Source organism: Tiliqua scincoides, chromosome 1 (assembly GCF_035046505.1).
Source record: "Tiliqua scincoides isolate rTilSci1 chromosome 1, rTilSci1.hap2, whole genome shotgun sequence".
Classification (NCBI taxonomy): domain Eukaryota; kingdom Metazoa; phylum Chordata; class Lepidosauria; order Squamata; family Scincidae; genus Tiliqua; species Tiliqua scincoides.
This window is the reverse complement of record NC_089821.1, coordinates 6,952,669-6,979,737: the sequence shown is the minus strand read 5'-3', so window position 1 is coordinate 6,979,737 and position 27,069 is coordinate 6,952,669. Positions and strand designations below refer to the sequence as shown.

General features: G+C 46.0%; 1 pseudogene; it reads left to right on the top strand.

Moving 5' to 3' along the window:
• The first annotated feature begins 8,590 nt into the window (after positions 1-8,590).
• LOC136638336 (5S ribosomal RNA) lies at positions 8,591-8,707 on the top strand (annotated as a pseudogene).
• The last annotated feature ends 18,362 nt before the right edge of the window (positions 8,708-27,069 follow it).

Below are 27,069 nucleotides of genomic sequence, written 5' to 3'. Positions count from 1 at the left end.
CCCTTTAAGGGTAAGACCTGGGCATCCAGCAGAGTGTGCTGCACAGCTGGAGCCACTGGAAGGTAATAAGGCCCTCAGGGATATAAGGAGCACCTGAGGCAGAAAGGGTTGGTGGGTGATAGGAGTGCAGGTTGGAGGTAGGAGAGGAGACTGACTGGGTTTACGGAATTGGGAATCGGATTGTGACTGGACTTTGGCTTTGAACTTTGATTTGGATACCCTGATTGATTGGACTGACCTACCTGGAACCTGACGGATTGGACAGTGACTTGGCTTATTGGCAACTCTGATTGATTGGACTGGCTTGCAAGGCCCAGTGGCTCGGGATTTGGCAAAACAATTGGTACCAGGAGTGGGGTACAAGCCCAAGGCAAGTAGTATCCCCTTGTCTAATAAGAGAGCAAGCAAATGGATCTCTGGCGGATCTGGGAGGCCCTGGACCTTGCTGTATGGAAAGCAAATGCTCCTGCCCCATTATGGAATGCCTGGGCTACTTTGAGCATTCTTTGGACCATTTTCCAGATGGTGCAGTATATGGGTGGACTCATTAAATATGGCATCCTTTCCCTGAAAAGGCTCAGGGGGTCAGGTGGGGAGGATGTGGAAAAGAGAATTCTGAGGGAGGAAGTTGCCAAGTTAAAAGGGCTAATTTGCATTGAAAGAGAGAAGAATCTCACATATGTGAAGGCCTTTGCAAATGGCCTGAAAGATATAAAGGCTGCAGAGAGCCTGTATAAGGCACAGGCAGGACGCCTGGTTGAACTGAAGTGCCAGTCTGGACTAGAGATAAAGGGGTGGGGCTGCAGGAGCAGCAAAGAGGGCCTCTTTGACTCTTTTCAGGCTGGCAGATTGGGAAGCACTGTGTTTGTGGCCAATTTGAAGTACAAAGTTGGCTGGAAGAAACTGAAGGATGTGTTCAGCATGGCCGGTGTGGTTGTCTGTGCGGACATTTTTAAAGACAAAGATGGCAGAAGTCGAGGGATCGGCACTGTGACTTTTGAGCAAGTAATTGAAGCTGTCCAGGCCATCTCCATGTTCAATGGACAGTTGCTGTTTGGTAGACAGATGCAGGTGAAGATGGATGTACGAGCCTTACCAAACAGAGACTGCTGCCCTCCAAAGCAACCCCAGCAGCTTCCTCATGGACTTGGGGGCATTGGTATGGGGCTGGGACCAGGAGGGATACCTATTAATGCAAACCACTTGACCAAGGGCCTGGGGATAGGCAACTTGGGACCTGGAACAATGGGTATAGAAGGCTTGGATTTTAGGATGAATAAAATGGGAGGAATGGAAGGCCCTTTCCATGGCATGGAGAGTTTGGGCCATTATCCTCCTAGAATGGGGCTTGGCAGGATGAATAAAATGGGCTTTGCCACTGGAGGTGGGTTTGAAAGAGACTCCCCAAGAAATGGAATGGGAATGCTTCACAGTTTTGGGGATGCCCTAGAGAGAGAAACAGATGGAGGTGGAGGAGCCAGCATGCCTGCAATTAATAGGATGGCCTCTGGACTTAACTGCAGGACCACTGGAATTGATAAGCTCCCCTCTGGGATGGGGCATGACCTGGACAGATTGGGATCAGAGATGGATAGAATGGGACTTGACTATATGGGAGCTTCAGCAACCAGCATGGAAAAGATGAGGCAGACCAAGGGGTGGATGGCCCAAGAAAGAAATCAATGGACAATTGATAAAGGGGACCACTGTGACACCAAGGGGTGGAATGTATTGGAATTGCGGAAGAACTGGCGAGGAGGTAGATGTGGGGTCAGCAGTGGCCCCTTTAAGGGTAAGACCTGGGCATCCAGCAGAGTGTGCTGCACAGCTGGAGCCACTGGAAGGTAATAAGGCCCTCAGGGATATAAGGAGCACCTGAGGCAGAAAGGGTTGGTGGGTGATAGGAGTGCAGGTTGGAGGTAGGAGAGGAGACTGACTGGGTTTACGGAATTGGGAATCGGATTGTGACTGGACTTTGGCTTTGAACTTTGATTTGGATACCCTGATTGATTGGACTGACCTACCTGGAACCTGACGGATTGGACAGTGACTTGGCTTATTGGCAACTCTGATTGATTGGACTGGCTTGCAAGGCCCAGTGGATTGGGATTTGGCAAAACACAGGGTTAGAATGGAAACCAGAGTCAGGTATTGCAGACTTCACACATACGCCCCTAGTCTGAAATTGACAATCTCATCAAACTCCTTTTACATTTCTACTTGGCTCTTAAATGACCTTGGCTCCACTCTCCACACACTAATAAAGCTTACTTGGGCTTTTTCACATTAGCAGGATATTATAATTTTGAATGTGTTATAGAGTTGTAAATTAAGAGGTTATGTTTTGCATATATAATACGAACCATTACTTTTTACCCAAACTAGACATGCACTAATAAGAAACTATGAAACATGTTAACAAGAATTCATTTGGGTCATTTCTAACCAAAAAAAAAGAGTTCTTCCCAAAGGAATGTAGGAAAGATATAGGGGAATGGAAAATTCATTCCCCCCCCCCCAAAAAAAAAAAAAAAAAAAAGATTCATGAGCAAGAGACTAGCTCTCTGGTCACAGATCATTCTTGCAAAAGCCATTTTCCTTCTTTATTTTTTACACGACTTCAGCAGACATTCCTCCTTGGAGGAAAGAAAATGTGTTACATAGGAACCGGTTCCCAGTTTTCTGTCCAACAAGTTTTAATTCCCAAACACTAGTCGAGCACAGCCCACAGGTGGACAGAAATGTTTCAGGATCATTAAGTGCTGCTAATTTTTCCTAATGAATTACAATTACAAAATCACCTGTGCTGAATCCTTTTTGCGCCGAGCCACCGTGAAGATTTATTAGACCCGAACATTTTTCATTGTTTAGCGTTGACAAAACCACTTGGTGCTTGAAGGTGATCTGGCACCTGGGCTGCTCCAAGACTTTGGTTGTAGTAGACGCGCGACATGGAAACAAAGGTTGTCGTACTTGTAGAAGCAACGTGTACAAGTTTTTGCTTTGGGCTTTCCTGCTAGAGGAGCAAGAACAGCAAATATATACTCGTTGAGACAACTTCCAAGATTATGCCCTACTGGCCATTTGCCCATGTGTCACAGTGAGTATGCAACTATTTTATGCTCCATTACCTTAATGTCTCTGGGCTTAAGCGGGTGCTGCTGTTTGCCATAGGTTGTCTTCAAATAGAGTTGCCTTCAGGCACCACTTCTCTGAAACATATTGTATGTTCTAACAAATGATCTAAGAGGGGTTTTGCAACTTGTACGTATTTTTGGCTGCCAAAATTGACCTCCAATATGAAAGTATCCTTGAGTTTTAGTTTTAAACTTTCTACAGGTTACAAGGTGAACCTATCCACAGACCCATAAACAAAGGATCACACATGCTTGTTTATATCCTTTCTTTTGGTCTCAAGTCAGCCACTCAGTCTTCAAAATGGAACAGTTCTCTGGCTCTAGCAAACAGAGCATGCAGACAGTGGCTTAGCTAGAGGGGGTGCAAAGTACTTAGTTTTGCAGGGAGCCTCACTGCAGCATGTAAGAGGGCCCTGCCCCTCCCCTTTGGAGCCATTCCAGGTGGGGGGAGCAAAACAGAGGGGTATGGTATTCCAAAGGGGAAGGGGAGGGGCCATTTGCACTCTCCGGGGGGTTCCCTGCAAAACTTAGTGCTTTGCAACCCCTCTAGCTACACCACTGCATGCAGAGTTTCTCCATGAAAAGGTGTCATGACTGGCTAATCAAGATTTCCCATAGCAGGAAAGCTGGTGCAAAAAAACAAAAACTGCACTTTTGTCTGGATAGGGACCACCAGAGCAGACACGTGAATGTATGTGAGACATAAATAAACAGAAATAAAAGAAAAATAGACATAGGAATGCTGATAAACTTTGTGGAAGGTTGGAGGAAATCAGATGAAAGAGGAAAGCACATGGACAAAATCTGAAATGTGGTTATAATTGAAAACGACTGAAAGAGCAAAATGAAAGTGAAGTGGATGAAAGTCAAGATATTGCTGTATATGCCTACGGGTCCAGCCTTGTAGTATACACTGATTTTTTTATACACGGATTTGACTCAACACGAATGGCCACTGCAAATGAGAAGGAATGTGCTGATCCCTGGAGAAGGGGAAAAATGCATCCCTTTAAAATCAGTTTAAAAAACTGAACAGTCCTTTAACAATAGCCTCCTTAATGAGAGAGAGAGAGAGAGAGAGAGAGAGAGAGAGAGAGGGCAGCTGGCTGACCATCCATCAGTCCTTCTCTCTCCAGGCGACTCCTTCGCTTCCCCCTGAAAGAAAAGTGATCACTTTGCATTGGTGAAGGGAGGGACTGAGTGAAGTGCCTTTGAAAGCACTTGGAGGAGGACTGATTGATGGATTGTCTTCTTAAGGACTCTTATCTGAAATCACAAAGGTCAGCAAGGCTGTTTTTAAATCACCGGAGCAAAGAAACTTTGTTTTTTAAATTAATTTGCTTTTGTGCGCTTTTTGCCATCCAGGTGAGTGCTTGGAATGGAACCCACGCGAATAATGAGGCTCAACCTGTATTTCTGGATGCCACTACAGACAGCAGGGATAGCCCACCCATGAGGTGAGGTGATGCAGGTTGCATTAGCAGTGGATTGAGTAAGGGCAAGAGAGTGGTCAGTGTACTGCATCCTTCATGCCGAGTCTGCTGCCATCTCCCGCCAACCCTCCACAGATGCTAGCTAAAAGGGCACAATCTACCTCCTTACCTTGGGCAGTTTCCTCAAACCCAGAAGTGCTGGACTTCTGGTTTTATTTAAAAGGACTTCACAAATGACAGAGCTCCTTTAGGTGGTGCAGGTCCGAGGAGACCCATTGGGGAACGCAGCCCTTACCCAGGGGTAAGGGGAAGAGCTTCCCCTTGCCCCTGGCTGAGCCGCTGCAGCCATCGAACCTGCGTTGCATGCAGCGCAGCCCTCCTGGCTTGCCTGCTCCAGCACAGGTTTGGATTGCGCCCTTTGTTGTTTTTAGGAAGCAGATTTTGTTGCCTGACCCGGGCCAGTCTCACGGCATTTTGAATTGGGCAAGAACTGCAGAACGACAGACAATAAGGCAGCATTTCTCAGACTGTGGGTCAGGACCCCCTAGGTGGGTCTCAAGCCTATTTCAGGTGGGTTGCATAGCACCTTGCTCAGCCACCATTGAAAATACAGAGCTTAAAATACAGAGTACAAAGCTGGTAGATAGGGCAGGCTCCTAGTAGAAGAGAGGCATGGTACTTTGACCTGAATAGGTGGGAAGGTGGGACACTGGGAAGGAGGGAAGGCTGTGGGGTTGGAGAAGTCTACTTTGACTTCCAAGCTGGAATGTCTGAATTCCAAGCTATACAAAATAACAGTACAAGCAGGCTGCGTAGTGAGACCTTTGGCTGATTTCAGCTTAGGTTTGAATCCTAAATTGATGACATCACTTCTGGCCATGACATCACTTCCATTGTATATGACATTACTTCCAGTGGGTCCCAATAGATTGTCATTCTAAAAAATGGGTCCCAGTGCTAAAACGTTTGAAAACTACTGTAATAAAGAATAGAAAAGTTGTGTTTTAATGCTGTTTGGTGGGTCAAGTTACAGCAATAATAGGGCATCGTTCTGCAAGCAACACAATTCCATGAAACCAGATTATCAGGTTCCCCCCTCCGTGCCCCGAACAGTCTTTGAATTTAGTGACACTGTTCCAAAAGTCTCATCATCCACAGGTCAAGGATGAAATGGATCTCAGTCACTTTGGAATCTAGACATCTTAGGGTCTTGCATGACTTTACAGCTGTCGCAATAAGCTCATGGGATTTGGTTTCATCACACCCTCTTCGGTACTTACTTGGGATTTTATTATCAATAAACAGGGATTTACATTTGGCACAGAGAGCATCAACTTCACCATGTTTCCTCTATGTCTTTTAAGGTGGTCCCATTCACTTCAGTGTATCTTCTTCTCCTCCTCTAACGGAAGCATGTGAAAAGTGTGCCGTCCGGCATTTTTCGCCTGTTGCTTTCAGATTTGCACGGAAGTGCTTGCAGACCTGTTCCTCGATCTCATGTTACAGTTCTTTCCGACTCCAGAATAAACTCTGCTTAGTTCAGGAAATGTGCTTCACAGATGATTGTGTAGGGTCTATTTTAAATGACGTTCAGACTTATAATGAGCCTTATAATTAAACCCCAGACAATAATCTAGCTCTGTTTCTCTATCACCTGCTTGGATCCCTTGTTCTTCCACAAAAAAATCACAATGTACGAATTCAAAATCATTCTTATTTTCTGTTTATGAGCAGGCTAAGCTGTGTGTGGCCATGATGGACCCATTGCTCCAGTGACTGTATTGGCTGCCTATTTGCTTCTGGTCCTAATTCAAGGTGCTGGTATTGACCTGTAAAGCCCTTTGTGGTCTGGATCCAGGATTGCCTTCTCCCATAATCCCAGCCCACCCTCTTAGAGGTTATAGAGATGGAGTAAAAGGCTTTCAATTCGGATCCACTGAGAGGAGAAATCTAACAGAAGTCACTGAAAGACACTGCAGTCAAGAAAGGCTTTCTACAGTCTTTTACCTTGTTTCACCAGTTGACATTATTCACAAGTGATTGGAAGGCACTTGGAAGGAGATACAGGGTGGACACAAGCCCAGGTGGTAGCTGATGTGGCTGACACCATATGTACACGTGGTTGAAGTATATAGGTTCAAGAAATGGATACACCAGGTTCAAGAGTGCAAAAAGAAGCCTGCAGGTTTTGATCTGATGAGCCCTTACTCTGCTGGCTCAATGGGATCAATGGGATCTGCTAGCGGTTACTCTGAGAATATCCCAAATAAGCTGCTATACTTAGGCAATCCTGTGTTCTTGCAGTAAAAAACCTGGTACTAAAAACTCTGTTGTTGTTTTCTATAAGAGACATCACCAGAGAACATAAACATTAAGTAGTGGCATTCTGGTGCTAATGGGTAGTTAAATGGTACTTGAGGCTGTTCTAGCCTTGGCCAGAAAGAAGGCCCTGTGGAATACAAGCTGCTTATCTTGTTTCACATGGATGTGAAGTGCAGTGTGTTGGATGATGAACACAATTTATACCCACTCACAGTGCTTTTTTTGTAAAAAAAAAAATAGGTGCAGGAACTCACAACTTGTTAATCTTTTATTTATTATTTTATTCATTTTTATTTCTATTAGAAAAAAAGCCCTGCATATACACACATACATACATACATGTGTGTGTGTGTGTGTGTGTGTGTGTGTGTGTGTGTGTGTGTGTGTGTATCGATAAATAAGCCAGCAGCCATGGGGACGAGCACGAGCAGTGCCAAGGACAACAACCTTCTCCAGGCTTTTGCCACCTGCCAGCCAGGACCAGTCTCAACCTGCCCGAAAGTCACCGTGAAAGCTCTTGATCAGGCCATGACCAGAGCAGAGGGGTGAGTTTAGCCGCCTTCCTACCTCTGCGGCCAGGCAGCCGGGACCGGGCTGGGAGCTCCACCCATGGCAACCAGGGAGCCAATCGGCGGTGAGAAGGGCGGATGCTCATGGGCCGCTTCAGACCGGGGTGGGCGGGCGCACCGCATCCTGCTGAGGGGGAGCGCCTGGCCACTGAGGCCAGAATGGAGCCTCCTTGGGCAGCAGCAGTCTACCTGCGGGGGACTGCATAAAAAAGGTGCCGGAACGCCATTCCGGTGCGTTCCATTAGAAAAAAGCCCTGCCCACTCCTGACTGAAAGACTGTTGGGGTTTCTATGACTATTTGCTTTTCTTCCTATAGTTTTTAACCCATAAATATTGTCTAGCATTGATACATTCAGTGCAAACAAGGAGAAGCACAGTGGGTGTTATGTATGTAAGTTATGCAGGGTCAAAATCCTGCATAACTGATTGGCCCAGACTTATGGCTGGCCAACTGGGTGATGGATCGAAATCCTACCATCCAATTGGCCCCCTAGTTAATGTTTCAACTGCACCGATCATGGGGAGTCTAAAGGGTATAAAAGCCAGGGGTGTTTGCCTTGTGTTTTTATTGCCAGGTTCTGTTCTGAAGATGGAATAAATGTATTGAGCTGTTATCTCTATGCCTTCCTTTATTTGCATGGACCCACTATATAACAGACAAAAACAATTATCCCAAACACTAAGGATGCAATCCTATGCACACTTTCCTGGGAGTAAACCTCATTGAACACAATGGGACTGATTCCTGAGCAGACATGCATAGCATTGCAGTAGCTATGCAAATTGGCTATAGCAGTGTAGGCCCAGAGTTGCCTTACAAGCTTGGTCATACAGGTTATCTACCCTAGTTAAGAATATAAGGACATCCCTGCTGGATTGGCCAAATGCCTATCTAATCCAGCATTTGGTTTCCAATAGTGGCCCACCAGCTGGATCTGGTAGGAGTGGAAAGCATACCAGTTGCTCCCCTGCAACAACCCTAAGCAAGTACAGAGGGGAGAGGAGAAGCGGCAGAAAAGCCTTGCAACAGGCACAACTTCGGTCAGAAGGTCTCATGAAATCACATGATAAACAGATTTGTCAGGAGGTCTTGTGAAATGGGCAGCTAATCTTATCTGGAGTTTATAGTGGCAGCAACTGTTACCCTGCACATGCCCGATCTCGTCTGATCTTGGAAGCTAAGCAGGGTCAGGTCTGGTTAGTACTTGGATGGGAGACCGCCTGGGAATACCGGATGCTGTAGGCTTATACCATAGTCTTTTGAGACTGAAGGTTGCCAACCACCAGTGGCAGATCTCATAATCCACCACCCTATGTCCAAGACCAATGACATGAAAGCTTTCCCACTGTCATGTGCTGAGGTTGCTGCGTTTGGTTTTTGGAGCACATTTCATGTGGTGGCAGGGGAGATAGTTGCTGTGGAGTCATGGAACACCTGCCAGTAGCACTTTGATGGTTTTTCTTTAAGCAAAGAGGGTGCTTCTCATTTTTCCCACACACTGTGTTTCAGATTACATTTCTGAAGTAGAAAACTAAGCACATGAAGAGCTGTCTAGAACCCAAATTAAATCACTTTAAGGAATGAGTAGAGTGGAGTGCCCACCATCCCTTTCTCTCAAAATTTGTAGTGCATGCAACACATCTCAGGACTTACAGACTTGGTAGTGGTGATTGTTTCCAGTGAGTAAGATAGAATTACAGCCTATTCCTTACTGTATTCAATGTGCCTTCTTCTGCATAAGGTAAACCACAACACATTCAAACACTTCTAGTTATGGGTTACCAGTCTCCACAACCGTCTATCTTAACTCTTTCTACCACCACAAATCTAGAATCTGTTTCTAACAAAAAGAAGCTAAACTATTTAAGTTCAGCAGAAATGTAAAATAACCAACAACAGGATCAAGCTGACTCTCCCAAACTGGTGAGAGATATCTGACAGCTTTATGGAGACACATTGAAAATGGTATTGTTGGGTAATATTTTGGTTTCTCAGATAAGCAACAAGATGTCTCTGCTTTACAAAGAAAGCGTTTGGATCAAACCAGGACAATAAGTCCAGGCAAACTGTCAGAAAAGTGTTTTTTTAATTAAAAATTTGGCCAGGAATAAAAGTCCTTTGCACTGAACTTGATATGATTCACTAGATCACAATATTTATTATTCATGAATAAGGGAACAATAGCTGATATTTGGAAAACAAATACTTGCAAATATGGAAAGCTTGGAGAGTTTTGGCTTGATGTCTTCTTTGTCTTCTTGCGTAACACTTTTTATTTTTAATTGAAAATGCTTTATTTGTTTTTGACTGTTAGGGCCCAATCCTATGCTCACTGCTGGGGCGCACTGTTGCAAAAGTGCCGTAAGGCACATTTGCCGGGGTTAGTGCCAGCCCTGCACCGGAGCTGGCCCAGCACGAGCCCGTGCTGGGACACCGCCGGTTGGAAGCCAGCGATCCACCACCAGGTGCTCCAGGAGAAGTGTGTGATGTCAAAGAGGTAAGTCAGGGCATGTGGGGAGGCAGGGAGGAGGCGTTCTGGGGCAGGCAGAGCACGGGGGAAGGCATGGCAGAGGGAGGGGGCAGGACCAACAAAGCTCAGCTCCACTGGATCCGGAACCCCATGTTGGGCCTCATGGCACTACATAAGATATGTTGATTCTGGGCTGGCTAAATAGCCACCACAGAATCAAGTAGCCCCATTGCGGGGCTACTTTCCTTATCCAGGGGAAGAGCATGAATGTCCTCTTCCCTGAGAAGCTACCGGTGGCTGTCTGGCTTGGTCAGGATGCCGTTGCAGCAATTTTTGGTGCTGCAGCAGCCCTATGTACCGGGCAGCTCAGGATTGGGCTCTTAGGGCCCAATCCTAACCAACTTTCCAGTCCTGATGCAGCTGCAATGCAGCCCCAAGATAAGGGAACAAACATTCCCTTAACTTGTAGAGGCCTCCATAATTACCCTCCCACCACAGAATGCAGTGCAAACCCCATTGGCACAGCTACACTGGGGCTGGAAAGTTGGATAGGATTGGGCCCTTAGTTCCTTACTTTCAAATGCAGCCTGGCAGGAAAAGTAGCATTGCTGGATTAAAGTGACTGGTAATTGGTAACTTGCTATGAATGTTGGATGGCAGTCAGTAGTGGGACCAAATGTCAACTTAGAGACTCTCTGGATCATTTTTTTCAAGACATTCTATAAACATTTCTAGATACAGAACACAATTTTTTTTAAAAAGGGAATTAATCTTCCACATACCCAAAGGAACACCAAATGCTAAAGCAGCTACCTCCTTCCTTGTGTCACCCCAATGGCTGCAATCCACATAGCACAAAATCTTCATGATAACCTTTATCCATCAAATTCTCAAGGGCAGGGCAGGAAAAGTGGTAGGTCCGGAGGCAGCTTCACTGCATTGAAATTCCTGTCCTCCTGAAATAACACAAGACACTTGCATCACCTGAAATATCATTATGTTTACTTGTGGCACATGCCAGTTTTTGCAGGGAGGGGCCTACTTCATCTTTCAAACCTCTTGCATCTAACAAGGCAGATTACCCCCGCAATAAAGACACCAGACTTCGGCTTGGATGAAAATGGGCCACTTTATTGAACTTTAACTGCAGCAATCATGTGGGGCCATATGGGGGAAACGGTCCTAGCCATCTGCCTCCCCCTGTGTTCTGATTGGGCGTACTACCTGGCTCGAGGCCCCAGCCGTCCGATGCCAGCTTAGGTCTGTCACCGCCACCCCCCAAAAGGGGGGCAAGGCAGCTGGACTTCAGGCTAGACGGTCGAGCCGCACCATCCTGTCAGTCCAGGCAAGGGGTTCGCCTGCCTACCTCCTGGAGCCGGTCAGGCATCATAGGAGCGGTTCAGACTTACCCCTCACCCTGCTGCCTTGGATAAACACCGAGCCAAGTACCTGCCTACCCAGCCCCGCACGTACCCTGCCCACACTGGGAGTGACCAACCCAGACTAACCTAATAACTGTACCACCCTTTGCCAGTCTGAGGTAGGCGAAAAAACAGCCGTCCAAGGTCCAATCAGGATGACTGCAAAAAATTCCTACCCGGCCCCCGAAGGCGACCAGCTAATCCCAGACTGGTTAACAGGGCGGGTGGGCGGGCGGGGTTGCCAGCCGGGAGCAAACTGAGCTCCAGCCGGAGCACACGCTCCTTGCTGGCGCTCAAGTCCCGCCTCCCCAGCCGCGTCGCCCAATCGCGGCTCAAGCCTCAGCCCTGGAGCGGGAGGCGGGGAGGAGGCAATCGGCTGCTAGCGCCTGATTGGCGCTAACAGCTGTTCTTGTTGCAAAAACCGATGTCCTGATCATGCTCTTTTGCAATAATTACATTATATTAAATAGCAACAGTGCTAATTATTGGAAGATGCTAGACTCTTTTTTTTTTCCAGAAGAGATTAAAATGGCTGCTCTTCTAAAATCTGTTAAGTTCTTTAAAGGTGAATTACTATTGAAATACTATTGGGAAGTAAGATGAAACCTTTTCATTTGGGTAAGCTTTAGTTTTTAAAGGATGAAAAAGGGGATCATATGAATAATCAACTATTATTTTCCTCATGTTTATGATTATATGTTTTGATTGTTTTATTCCTTTGGATGCTAAGTTGTTGGGAATAGGATGACCTAACTGCTGTTGGCAGGCTGTTGCCAGGATCCTTTGCATTATATAGTGAATAAAGAAATAACTTTCTTGTCACGAACTCTCAAGAGCAATCTCTGAACCTTGTGCCCCTGCTGAACAAAAACCACCTAGACATGCTGGACTATTAGTGCACAAACTCCCTTACAAAAGAGTCCTTGACCTTTAGCCACATCATATATAACTGTACTCCTGTGCGCAACTGAGAGTGGCTGACAGATTGAAAGGGGTCTCATCCAGCGCACTGAAGGTCCTTCCCCATCTGACAAACTGCAATGCAGGTAGGAGTGGGTTTTTAACCTTGTCCTTCACGGGGTCACTTCCCTGTGGAAACTTTCCCCTCATCTGATCTCATGAGGGGGTGGTTGGAAAAATATTGTCACATGTTCCAAAATCTGCAAAGTGTGTGTGTGTGTGTGTGGGGGGGGGGTGTCCAACACACCTTCCTTTCCTTGGCAAGAGCAGAGACTGCTCTCTGTTTCAGAATTGGCCCAGAACTTACCAGAAAACTGCATGCCCTCAGTCCATTCCAGAAATGCTTCCACTCCTTCTGGAAGCCATATTTCAGCCCAGATTCCCAAAGGGTCAGGATTCTAAAACTGCCGCAGCTGAGAGTGATTTTTATAAATGTGAACATGGAGCTTTCATACTGAAATTTCAGGTGTTTGGAAGGAAACCATACAAGTCACTTTTAGTGGCATAGCTATAGGGAGGGTGGCTCAGTATGTACGGCCAACATTGCAACGCGCCATATAAGCAGCCCTTCCCACTTGCCACCAGAGCCATTCTGGGCAGCAAGAACAACCTGTAGCGTAGCTAGAGGGGGTGCAAAGCACTAAGTCTTGCAGGCCTGAATAAGCCATGCAAGCAGCCCTTCCCCTTCCCCTTCAGAGCCATTCCAGGCAATGGGACCAAAATGGAGGCGTATGCCTCCCACCCGAAGGAGGACATGGCACGTTCTGGAGCCTGCAAAACCTAGTGTTTGCACCCCCTCTAGCTACACCACTGGTTGCAGTCACTGCCCAGAATGGCTCCAGTGGAGAGTGGGAGGGGCCGCTTACATGGTGCGTTGCAGTGCCTGCAGTAATTGCCATGGTACCTGTAGCTGCGCCACTTTGCTTTCTGATATTCTTACTATTCAAAACGCAAAAGCTTCTCCTTCCTACAGAGCAGAGGGCCAAAAGGAAACCTGACTCTGAAACTGCAAGTATGCGTGGACAGTAGCTATTTATAACACAATCATTGTTCAAATGCTTTGAAAACATCTTTTAACTGGGGAGGGTATTTTGTCCCCAAGTGAACTTGGGCTGCAGTCCTGAACACATTTACCTGACAGTAAGCCCCACTGAGCAAAGTAGGATTTACTTCTAAGTAAACAAGTACAGGATTGTGCTGTTCATGAACTACATGGGGAATAGATATTATATGAAGGCTGCAATTCTATACTCACTTATATGACTGTAAGAGCTGAATCCTATCTTCCTGCCTTCCCACTGGTGCAGCTGTGCTAAAAATGTGTGCTCTGTATCCAGTGCTGTATCCTGATCTCCTCCCAATCAGGAGGCTGTAGCAGGGAAAAGGGATTTAAATCCCCTTACACCTCCATAAGCCTCCCAACCTGCAATGGGTCACCTCGGACCTGCACTAGCAATTTTGCTAGCACAAGTCCAAGGAGGGAAAGGGAGTGGAGAGGCAGCAAAAATGGAGCATAGAATCTGATGTATGTCATCGCCATCAGATCCACACTTCCACTGCCACCCTGAGCCTGACCCACTCACTCTCTAACCAGTTTTGTCTCTCTCCACCCTGTTCTGCCCTCCCATCCTGCCTCCTGTGGTGGCTTACCTGTTCCTCCAGGCTGCTGGAGCTCAGAAAAGTGGGTGGGAAGGCTCCAGCCTTCCTGCTGGCCATCGGGCAATGCACTATGGAGCATGCTGTTGGAAAGTGCTTCCTGGTACTTTTTTCAGCAGTGGCTGGTAGCAGAACATATGTTTTGCTGCTGGACAAGAGCCTATAGGTTTTGGGTGCCAGTCCTAATGAACTCAGTGGGGCTTCCTTCTGTAGGATTGCAGTCTAAGTCCCAATAGCAATATGCCACTTCTCAGTGTGACAGAGGGATGATAATTGAAGTTACATTTTTTTTCACAAATGCCCTCTCCTGTGGCTAAGGGGGTGAACGAACAGAACAAACCTGGGTTACTGGCTTGCACTGCGCAACTGCTAGAATTAGAGCCCAGTACTATGGGCTCTGAGCACCAGTGCTGATCTCCGGTACTGCCACTGGTCCCGGGTGTGGTAAAGCATGTTCATGGCACCTTAAGTGTAAGGAGGACGGGCCCCAGCCCAGTGCAGTCAGCACTGAGCCCAGTGCCGGACAGATGCCACCTGGAGCAAGGAAAGAGCTCAGGGCGGCTGTAAGGTCTTTTGGAGCAGGGGGAGGCATTCCAGGGTGGGGGGAGAGCGGGGGAGGCCGGGGCAGGGGAAGAACCAGTGCAGAAGGGGGCGGGACGGGTAGAGCCCTGCTCTGCAGTATTGTATCCACTGTGTTGGGCTGTAAAACCTGACACAGAGATTCTCAAGTCCGTACTGGTCAAATAGCCAGTGCAGACCTGGAAGCCCCACTGTGGGGCCTGGAGCTTTCCCCAGGGGATGGGGACAAAAGTTCCCTTCCCCCAAGGAGATTTCCAATGGTCTTGGTGGTGCTGGTGGATACAACAGCAGCCATTTTGGCACTGCTGCACCTGACAGCGCTGCTGGGGATAGGATTGGGCCGCCAGGCTACAATCCTATACCCACTTTCCTAGGAGTAAACCCCATTGAAAACAATGGGGCTTAATTCTTAGCAGGCATGCATAGGATTGTGCCCTTAGGCTTCAGTCCTTCCTGGAAGTAAGTCTCACTGAAGTCAGTGGGACTTACTTTTGAGTAAATAAGGATAGAATTTTGCTGTTATATATGTTTTTAAAAAGTCAGAATTTTTTTAAAAAACAACTTTTTCCCTCCTAAATTGTGCAAAAACCATCAAATATTTATTCAATCCAAGATCAGAACCAAGATGCAAATAAAACCCATATTAAAATAAAAGTTTAAATTTTGAAATACCAGTGATTAAAGCAATTACTTTGCTGACAAACATGACACTAGTTGTCATATTACCCTAACAGTGCAATCTTGGGCATGTCTACTCAGAAGTAAATCCCACTGTGTTCAATGAACTTACTCCCAGGAAAGTGTGTATAGGATTGTGGACTACAGTACTGAAATGATATCCTGTAGTTTTAGCTTGCCAGATGCCAGATGCCTTGGGACTGCTACCCTTCACAGCTTAGAATGATGGATAACAATTTCACTCTTCCATATGTATGGGGAGAGGCTGTAGCTTAGCCATGGAGCACAAGATCTGCACTGAGAAAGTTCCACATTCAGTTCCTGGCATCTCCAGGTAGGACTGGAAAAGGCCCAAGTCTGGATTCTGGAGAGGTTCTGTGACAGCCCCATCCTATCCTTTTCCTTGTCACAGCATGCATTAACACCAGAACAGGTTGCACTTACATGCTATGGTGGTGGTGGCCAATTGGAAGCCCAAAAGGTCTCAATCACCAGTAGGTCTCCTTGGACCTACACCATGTCTTTAGTTGTCACAAGTCCAGGGAGACAAAGGGGGCATGTCACCAGGCTCCAGAGGGGATACCATCCAGCACAAATCACTTTCACTGGGTGATGCTTCCTCCCCTCTCTGAAGAGCCCCCATCTCTACCCTGATCCTGATTGGCCCTGACCCTCCCACCCCAGCCCCATTTTGCCCTCTCCGCCAACTTAAGAACATCAATGGAGCCTCTACTTGCTACCACTGTATATGGCGTCCTCTCCAACAATGGTGATGGACCCGAAGCACAGTGGGAGGGGAAGAGTGAAGTCACAAAGGGGAGGGAAAATCCATGGGAGGATTCTTTGCAGGCATGCTTCATGTACGCGCATGTGCAGGGCCCTCACATTGATAAAGAGAGGGGGGAACAGAAAAAAAAAACAAGACTGTAGTAACCCAATGTATTGGCAGATTGCAGAAATTTATAAATTATTTTGACTGACCAGTTGCATTCTTGCTCTTTGTGGTTATTTATTGGTGCGCCTGAACTTTCTTTCATCACCCAGGCTCTTTATTTTGAACTGAGAAATGATCAATGCTCTTTTTGATGCATAATTGATTGTTGCTGTGAGGGATGCTGTCAAGCTACCATGTAAGCCTGCGTGGATACATAACAAGGATCTCTTCCGATTGCAACAATCTAGAAGAGAAAGTTCCTGATATATTGTATGTGAAGGCAATATGAAACAAGAAAAATCTTCAGATTAGAAGATACAGTACATAATTAAAGCCCAGAAAGGGAAGAAGTTGGGTTTTTAAAAATGATGCTCGATGCTTTTATAAGAGTGCTTTCAAAGTTCAGGGTGAGAGAATATGAGAAAGGGTGATGAGCCACTTGTTTGTTGCCTTGGAAATATTTTCAAGAGAAAATTCAAACATAATCACAAACTCTGATATATCACTTCTGCTTGTAGGCTTTACCCAACTTTTTTTGCAGAGCTAACCCTTAGGTTTCTTTGTGGAAAAAGTGCATGGAAACAGCAGATTCTGTGGGAAGTGTCATCACCATAGCCTTCTCCATGTCATCCCAGGGAAGAAGGTCAATATCAAGGGAAGTTGGGTAAGTAATTGAGGGAGGAAAGAAAAGGCAATGGAAGGCTGCAGCCTGGATGCTGATGCTGGGAGATTATTGAACAGTAGACACAAAACAGAAAGGAGAGGAAACAGAAAGGAGATTTCTTCAGCATTGAGTCCAATCTTGTCCTGCCCAGTGGTTGAGCCACTCAGGGTCCAATCCTATCCAACTTCCCAGCACTGATGCAGCTGTGCCAATGGGGCATGTGCTGTATTCTGCGGTGGGGGCAATCATGGAGGCCTCCTCAAGGTACGGGAAGGTTTGCTTCCTTACCTCAGGGCTGTATTGTGGCTGCATCGGTGCTGAAAAGTTTATTAGGGTTGGGCCCTCAAATATGAAGATATGCCCTCTCTGTTTAGATACTTGGCACCCCCTGGTTCATCAACAGGGATGTTGCAGGGTCCAGCTGACCTACTGATTCTGCCTCCATCCAGGATCGTTCCTTGCAGAGATCCACTGACCTGAGGCAACATGCCAGCAATTTAGCAGGTTCGAGTTGCCCCATAGGAGAATGCCCCCTTGCCTCCTGGAGACATCCAACATTCAAAATTCCCTCACAGGATGTAACACAAGCCGCACAAGTGCCACTACCTTGGTGCAGGGGAACTTGGATAGGATTAGGCTGCAATTAGTGTTATATTTCTACTTCATTAATGTATCACTTTAATAGTTAATTTTATTAATTTAATGTATGAAGGCTGTTTTACAGCCCAGTCCTGAGCTGCCTGGTGCCCAAGACTGCAGTGGTACCAAAATGGGTGCCATCCTATGGATGCCAGGCAGCCACAGGTGGCTCCTGGCACCTCTTTGGATGAAGGGGACATTCATTCCCTTCCCCCGGGTAAGGGAAGAAGCCCCTCAATGGGGTATTCAACTCTGCCCCAGCTATTAGCCGGTGCAGATTAAAGTAGTCCTGTGTTGGACTGGAAGCTGAGCTCTGCCAGTTTTGCCCCCTCCTTCCTCCCCCTGCATGCCTTTCCCCTGCACGTCCTACACCCCAGAACACCTCCCTCCCTGTCCTGATTCACTGTTCTGCTTCCCAGTACTTGCATGGAATTCTTGGCATTGTTCCACTGGCCTCTGACTGACACTGCAGATGCCTGATCTCATCTGATCTTGGAAGCTAAGCAGGGTCAGGCCTGGTTAGTACTTGGATGGGAGACCGCCTGGGAATACCGGGTGCTGTAGGCTTATACCTGAGTCTTTCGAGACGGAAGGTTGCCAACCAGTTGACTGACACTGGCCCAACGCGGGCTCATGGCGAGCCCGCTCCTGTGCTGGAGCAGCACTGATTGCCGCACTTATGGCACTTTTGCAACAGTGTGTGCCGGTGGTGGGCCGGCGCACATCGTTCAGGATCGGGCTGTTAATGGCTTTTCTTTATTATGGGAGGTTAGTTACTTCTGTATGTGCATTCACATTTAAAGACATTTGCTTGTTTGTGTGTCTATATGCAGCTTTCAATGCAGCCTTTCAATAAACATTTTCAGGGAGATTTAGGAAGTCAAAAGGACAGTGAACCTTTAAAAAATAAGAACACCTCACAAGGAGAAAATGGCAGAGCAAATGGAAAAGAGGACAAGAATTTAAAATAGATACATAAATACTGTGAGAGAGAAAACCCCGACAAGGATTCCAATGTTGAATCCTGGCAGGGCATTCATTTGTCTACCTGCTCCCTGCCTGTTCAAATGCGGAATCAATTTTTCTCATGGTAACTACAAAGCCCCTAAATGTGCTACAAAAAGAAAGAGAACATAAAAAACAAGCCAGGGTCTTCTTAATTCCTAGAACCAGCCGCACTGAGCAGATTCGGAAAGGACCTCCTAATTGGGGGACCCCGGGCTCTGAAATGGAGCCAGGCCGACATTTGGAGATCTTCAGAGCAATGGTTACTGGAGGGCTCTTTGTCCGAACACATAGAGCTGAATTGCTCAGCTTGTCCATCACCTCCAGACAATGCCAACACATTCGGGGGAAAACATCATTTTCAGGTAGGTCCCACACTGTGTGGCTCTGGCCTGCCCCATTGATTGTGCAAGCAAATCCGGCATTGTGCAGCTGTCAGGGGCTGTCACTCAATCGCCCATTCAGAGAGAAAGAGGCCCAAATCAGACATGAATCCAGCGAGCAAGGACATTTTATAAATAGCGAAGGACAGGTATTAGAGCCGCTTTCTCTCCAGAGTTTGTCAACAGCATTTGAAGCATTCCTCCGACAGCATCGGGAGATGAATTCCCACTTTCCACTTAACAAGAAAATTACTTTCCGTGCCAGGTTCCCGAGGCGTTACCATGGAGGGGGTCTTTTTGTTTATTCGGGAATACTTGGCAACTGAGTTGAGGCTTAAAGGAGACTTTTCCAAAGCGCGTTCCATGAACCAACGACATGTGACTGCTGAATAGATTGCCTTCCATTTTTATATAATGAGATTTGTGTTGTTTGCTTGCCGTGGGAAGCACTGCTAAAGAAGAGGAACTTCAGGGACACGGGAGGCCAGAGATAAAACAGCTTCGCAAATGAGGTGCTGAGAGCATCACCCGCACACTGACCAGAGCTGTGTGATGTTTTACTCTGGGACCCTTCTTCCTGGGATTCTGATGTTTCACAATATGACATCTTGGTAATACACTGAATATACATTATTAAAGGGTCTGTGCAACCTCTGATATGCCTCCGCTCACACGGCGCTCGGCAGGCTTCCACCAAAGCTCTTCCAAAGCTGGAGGCTCGCCGTGCGCATTGTGAGTTCAAATCTGCTTAAAGAATAAAGTTGGAACATAGCAACAGAGCCAGTGTTGCCGGGCATCAAACCAGGCGAGAAAACTTTAAATCCACTTTGAGCGACTTCTTGCTTGGAAGTACATTAAAGGCCAGTCTGTCTGCCACGGTTCTCAGCAACTTGGCAAGCCAGCAAGTCGCAGAATCAATACTGCTGTTATTGAGTAATTATAGGACTGGCCCAGAAAGATGGACAATGTGATATTTGGAGAAGAGCTGATGAGTGAGAACGAGGCTTGGTGCAAAAGAGGATAATCAAAAGCAAAACCATCTTAATTGGGCTGACTGGCAACAAAATTACTGCAGTCCTGAAATCAAACCCCACCTTCTCCATACAATTATCAAAATATTTACTTCAAGACAGAAGCTAGCAGCAAGATATTCCATTTGTGGTTCTTTGTTAGCCCTGTACTCCAACAGTCAGTAAGGGGCCACTGATATGCTAATCCTCACAAAGACACATTTTCTCACTCAAAGTCTTAATGTCTGTTTAGTGATAAGTCTTGGGGGGGCATAATCTGCATTTCCTGATGAAACTAGAAAAGTTGAATTTTTGTCAGTGCGCAACAGGACCATTATTTAGCAGGTGTCAGTATAGCAGATGACACTTCCGCATGAAGTGTTGGGTGTCCTGCACACAGTGGCGTAGCTAGAGGGGGTGCAAAGCACTAAGTTTTGCAGGGAGCCTCGTGATAATCTCAAGAGGACTTGCAGTCTTGCAGGACTATGAGAGACTCCCAGAGTCCTAGCCCTTGAGCTCCTTCTTTCCTCCTGAATGATCATAGCTACATGGTCTGGTACAAAAGGGTTCCTATCAGGAGATATAGCAGCACAGTAAATCAGCACAAGCCGAATAGGAAAGAAGACTTGGGTTCAATCCCTAGCCATGAATCCTGGGAGAAAGGGCTAGATGTATGCATGCACATGAAATAGTGAACTGCTGAAGCCAATCAGTGAGTAATAGACATCCTTTGGAGGTCAGGTCAATGAACCTTCAATTCTGTGTTCAGTGAAGTGGTGCACACATGCATCCATTGATTTGTTCCTTTTATTCAAGGCGCATGAGGAAGAGTCATGCAGCTCTGTCACCATTCCATTGGATTTACAGTGCAGAGTTTAAGAAACTCAGCTCACCTGAACTCCTAGCATGGCCTTCAGGTCCACCTGTAAGAGCAGAGCAAGCCCTTGAGACTCCCACTGCATTGCACTGCATAGGAGGAAATAAGTTAAGTAGATTTCTATAACAGTATCAGGGCCTTCAGATGCAAATTTTGGCTAAAATGAAGGTATTTCCCTCACTTTTGCATAAATATATGCCATTAGAACAAGGTAAAATTCACTCTGGAATGGCAAAAGAAGCACAGCAGAAAAAAATTGCATGCAAAAACACAATTCAGCAAATGGCAGAAAATTTTCTGAATTATAATTGCTAAATATTATGGAGGAAAGGGCTTCTTGCGCAACCCATGGCTTCTAATAAACTGCCAAAATATAAATCCATATGTGAATTTAAACAATAATCAAGTCATTTGGAAACAGCAGCAGTCCTGGATGTAGAAAAATCACAACTGTGCTCAATTATCCAGAAATTCCATTTCTAAGCTGTGTTCTTTGGGGGTCACATTTTGACTGCCAGGTAATTTTGTAATTATTTGGCTTTATCAGGAATTACAATGATCTCTGCAAATAAATAAATGTTAGGAATTTACCCAGATGACTCTTAGGCATTAATACTTAAGCAGAATGAATTTTCTGCTCCAACTTTTAAGCACCAGCTTTTCTGAGCAGTCTCTGCCTCACCAAATCTGTCTTCTACTAAATTTGACTACCTGATGAAGGGTGAGAATGCAATGGACTATAGCAGTGTGATGAAGTGTGATACAATGTGATTCAGGGATTATCTAGTCCCTTTTGGAACCTATAGAGACAGGTGGAAAAATGGTGGGAATGGTTAGATGGGGTGAATCCACCTATAACATATCTGTGTTCTAGTTAAACAGTTGATGTAAAGTGACTGTAGTTGAAAATGTAAAATGTGATTTCTTTCCTTTGTATTATTTATTGTAGTATGAAACTTTTTAAATAAAAATCTATATTTCCCAACTCTCAGTAGTTTTAATTCAACCCAACTATAGCTTTGAAAGGGGGATTGGACAAATTCATGGATGACATGTCTAGCCATGGTTATAAGTCAGAATTGTTATGCACTATCTCTAGGCGTACCCTGGGGGCTGGGGATAAGAATAGGCCCTCGGTTTGGCTGTACTTGTCGTAAGAGGCGACTAAACAGCCACCGGGTAGATGGGACTTGTCAGCCTGGGAAGGCAGCTCATCTGAGAGAAGGAAAACTCTGATCCCAAACCCCCACTGCCTTGTGGCTACATCCAGTTATGGAAAAGGCTTCAGGAGTCAACCTCGAGGCCAAATCCGGAGCCGGAGTCCCTGAGGCAGTTCATGGCTGAACACAGTCACATTCTGGCAACTCCTGCGACGCCGCTGGAACCAACCGTATTGGCCTCTGCCTTTCCATTGGACCATTTCAGTGACATGGAGAGGCAGGATTTGCTGCATGGGAAACAGCCTATCCTCCATATCTACTTCACCCAGGCTTCGTGCACTGGAGAGGACACTCTTTTCCAGAACCACCATTCAGAGCGTGACACCATAGTCTTCTGAGACTGAAGGATGCCAACAACAAATCTCTAGGCTCAGTGGCAGGAGGCCTCTGAATACCAGTTACAGGGGAGCGATGGTGGGAGAGAAGGATGCCATTCCATCCTGCTTGTGGAATTCCAAGAGCCAGCTGGAGAGTGAGTCAGCTAAACAGGATCCTAAATGAACTAGATGGTCATTTGATCTGATGCAGCAGGGCTCTTATGTCCAATGCAAGGCTGGTCTTAGGAGCTGTGGGGCCCAATTGCAAAACATTTTTGCAGGATGGGGCATGCGACCCCTTACTCATCAGGATGAGCAACAGTGGCAAGGCACACGACAGCAGCAGCAGCACTGCCAACTGCCTCCAGGAAGGCTGATTTCAAGCCAATCTGACCCAGGGGCAGGAGGGAGGGAGGGCTATCCAGCAGCAATTCTCCACTCTCAGCACTCTCCTTGGAATCCCTTGGCATGGAATTTTCCATGACTGACCATCTGCTAGGTGCTGGCTGCAGGTGCTTCACTCTAGGAATGTGCTGTGACTTGTGCCAGGGTGGCATATGACATCACAGTGCCCCATGACATAGAAGTCAATTCCAAAAGTGACATCACTTTTGGGTCACCGCCGGATGTAACCCCTCCAGAGTTTTGAGGGCTGGCGAGGCTGTGGAATACCTTTCTAAGGCCTTTTGGAGGTCTTAGAAGGCCTTCCAAGGGCTAGAGAGGTTACATGCAGCCTCCCTGGCCCCTGGAAGACCATTATGAAGGCCTTCTAAGTGTTGGAGAGGCCACATGTGTGATGTGCAGGAGGGGTGTATGTGGTCAGGGTCAGGTGAGGCAGAGCCTCACTTGCCTCCAATGACCACACATCACTGCTCCACTCACCATCTCATTTTGGGGCTGCTCCAAGTGTGGGGCCCAATGTCGAGAAATTGATCCAATTGCACCAGTGGCATAGCTAATGATCGCGTAGCCCAGTCCCAAGCTCAAAATGTTGCCCTGGAAGTGACATCAACCGGAAGTGACATCACGCCTGGGTTTTTAGAAAAGTGAAAATTGAAACCCACCTGCTCCCCTCAGCAGCTTACCACCCACTTGCTCTGCTGTCTCCCCCTAGTCAGTGGCATAGCTAAGGCATCTATCTGCTACCTGGGGTCAAAGAAGATTTTGTAGCTCCCCCTCCATGGCAATATCAAATTTAATTAATTAAGTAAATAAATAAAAAGTTATTGGTTCCATGCTGTATCATAACAACATCTCTTTGGACTCTGAACAATCAGTTTCATAAGTCAGTTTTGAGTTAAGCAAATCCATTTTTTGTTCCATAAGGCATTTTCTGGTTAATTGGCTATAACTTTTGATAGAATACAAATATTCCAATATAGTTTATTTCATTGCTTTCTGCATTAAATTACCATTCCAATGATATATATTATGATGGCATTATCCATACACACCAAGATTTTCACAATTTTGGTCACTAGTGTTGAGCTCAGCTTGTTGCCCCCCTTAAGCTTGATACCTGGTGAAACTGCTACCCCTTGCACCCCCTTAGCTACACCACTGAATTGCACTAAAGTCAGCCCTGGGTCAGTGCTTTCAGATTTCTCAATGATTTCCCTCCTAATCCTACTGGCTTAGAGATCAACAGTGTGACATACATAGTGGCTCTCAAAAGTGGACTTAGCAGAAGCCGGGAGGCTCGACCATCCAGACTTACTTGATTTACTTACGTTGATTTGATTCTGATTCTCATATGAACCTCAGATGGCTTTGCAACCTTCTCCTCTGAAGGTATATCATTTTTTTGACCAAGATAAGAAGAGCATGGATGAATGCTGTTTGCACTGAGGAACAGCGTTGTGTAACAGAATAACTTCATAGATTCTGCTCCCCCTTTAAACAAAAATAAAATAAAAACCCTGCATAACTGATAAAAGATGACTTGGACCAAGGAGGATTGATGTTATTGCTGAAGGCAGCAATAGAGATTAGGTAGTCATTTGGCTTTTCCGAAGGTGCGGTGACTCATCGCGCATAAATGAAGTTTGTGATATGTAATGAAAAGCTTTCTGTCCTCACTGCAAGCAAATTAGTAGGTACTTTGAGGGAGGAATGTTAATGTTCCTTCACATTTGTTTCCGAGCTGTGACACTTCAGGAGAGAGAAGGCTTTCGCTCCCGTTATGTCAGGTGCTGAAGGTATTAGACCAAGGTCACCTCCAGAAAAATAATGAGTGAGAAGTAGGTTATAAACATGCAGGACTTTAAAAAATATATTCTGTCTGCTCCACTGGCTAAAAGTAATACAGCATTACGCCTAAATTGCTAATTCTCTTTTGCTGAGAATAATGCTCAGCTGCAATGTTTTAAATAATGGAATAAAATGCTTGTGGGGAAGTGTGATGTGGTGGGGGGGCAGAGAGGCAGGTTAAGAAAAGCAATCTTCTTCCATTAAGGCAGAAAAATCAGTCTGCCTTACAGCTTTTACCACTGAAAGCTGCAACAGCAATGGGGTTATGTAGATAAATGGGTTCTGCTCTTGTGGCTGTAGTGCGTGTAGCTAGACAGGGTGCAAAGCACTAAGTTTTGCATGGAGCCTCACCCTGGTGTGCAGACAGCCCCTCCCCTTTGGAGCCATTCCAGGCAGGGGAGCAAAACGGAGTCATTCACCTTGACTGCCCATGAGCTCCATCCAGCATTCCCTTCCGTTTTGCTCCCACTGCCTGGAATGGCTCTGAAGGGGAGGGGCCACTTGCATACAGCGATGAGGCTCCCTGCAAAACATAGTGCTCTTCATCCAGACTAATGCAGTGTTTTTCAAACTGTGGGTCGCGAGGCAATTTCAGGTGGGTCCCCATTCAGTTCAATATTTTATTTTTAATATATTAGACGTGATGCTACTATGGTATGTGACTGTGTTTGGGGAAATGTTACAGACCTGTACTTTTAACAAGCTACTATGTATATTCTTTTAACAATGCTAGTAAATAGGACTTACTCCTGGGTAAGTTTGGGTAGGATTGCAGCCTAGGGTTGTTAAAAATGTTCCTGCTTGATGACGTCACTTCTGGTCATGACATCACTTCTGGTGAGTCCTGACAAGATTCTCATTCTAAAAAGTGGGTCTCAGTGCTAAATGTGTGAGAACCACTGGACTAATGACATTGTTCTGCATGTGCCCCCCATCTGAGAAGTGATACACTCTGGGGCAACTCTTTTGGGAGCTGATTGTTTTCTTTGTATCAGAGAGCATTGGGGAGTCATGTTGTCTTCATAAGACACCATAACTTGTTTTGCTTGCAAATGTACAAGCTGATCCAACTCAAAGGAAGATGACTTCTCAAAAGAGGCACCCAACTCCAAGATGTACTATTTCAGCGACCTCTGGTTGCACCCCAGCTTACCTGACTAGTCCTCACTATGTCTTCATTCAATCTATTGCTTCCTGCTTCGCTGCCTCTCCACCTAGCTGAAGACTGTCACCTTCTGAAGGCTGGAGGGAGAATTCAGGCCTTCAGAACTTCTCCAATTAGTAAAGATTTTAATGATGATCATGTTCTTTTGTTAAAGTCCCTGTCGTCCCATCAGTTACCCATTCAAACTCATCAAGATGCTCAATTTCAGAACACCATGCTGATTTCTTTCGTCAAGTTATAAACTGTATCATTTTCCCCTGTGTTTATCTTATAATTTCCCCTCTCCTGCAATCACCTGAAGGCAGCAACTGCCCACTGCTGTCCCCACAATTGACCCATAAGCCAGAACCAATAGGGATGTTTACCATTGCCTAAGAAGCTGACCAGAACCTGAGCCCAATGGGAAAGCATTTGGGGATCTGTGCAGGGCTTTTGCCCCATGGCTCCCCAAAAGCTGAAAGCACCAGTGCTATGAAGACCTTTAAAAGGAAATCATCACCTAGAATTAAGCAAAACGGCATCCACTGAAGTTGATATCATTAACTCCTTTACATGGATGTAGAAATCTCTGCTCAGGGAGTTAGAGAATTTCCCTCTATCCTTTCTTTTAAAAAGTTTTTTCAAGATGCACCAAGCTATGGGTTGCTTAAAAGAAATGAAAAATAAAATATATTTGCCCAGTGTGTAATTAGTCTGTGGAACTCCTTGCCACAGGATGTGGTGATGGCATCTGGCCTAGATGCCTTTAAAAGGGTCTTAGACAGATTTCTAAAAGAAAGTTCATTACAGTTTGCAAGCTGTGATGGGTATGTGCAAACCTTCTGGTTCTAGAAGTAGTTATAGTATATAGTTGGGAACCTTCCGTCTCGAAAGACTATGGTATAAGCCTACAGCACCCAGTATTCCCAGGAGGTCTCCCATCCAAGTACTAACCAGGCCTGACCCTGCTTAGCTTCCAAGATCAGACAAGTAGGCTGTCTCTGAAATCCAGATACAAGGCAGTGGCAACAGGATGTTGGTATCTTGTTGTCTTGTGTACTCCCAGAGGCATTTGGTGGGCCACTGTGAGATGCAGAAAGCTATTTGACCTGATTCGGCAGGGCTCTTCTTATGTTCTTTTGCTGCTATATAAAATGTTACATTTTGGTCAGTCTCTGATTACATTTTAAGTTGCTGTTGTTGTTTTTATTTCAAATGGCGTGTGATGCTTTTATACTCTCGTTAGCCATCCTCAGACCATTCAATGAAAGGCTGGAGAGGAATGAATGAATGATATTGGCTATATATTCTTGTCTTCCAGCAGCTGTTAAGAGAGATACAGCATCATTTCTTGCACTGGCTGAAGCATCCAAGTGGTCTCCAAGGGGAGCCCCACGCAG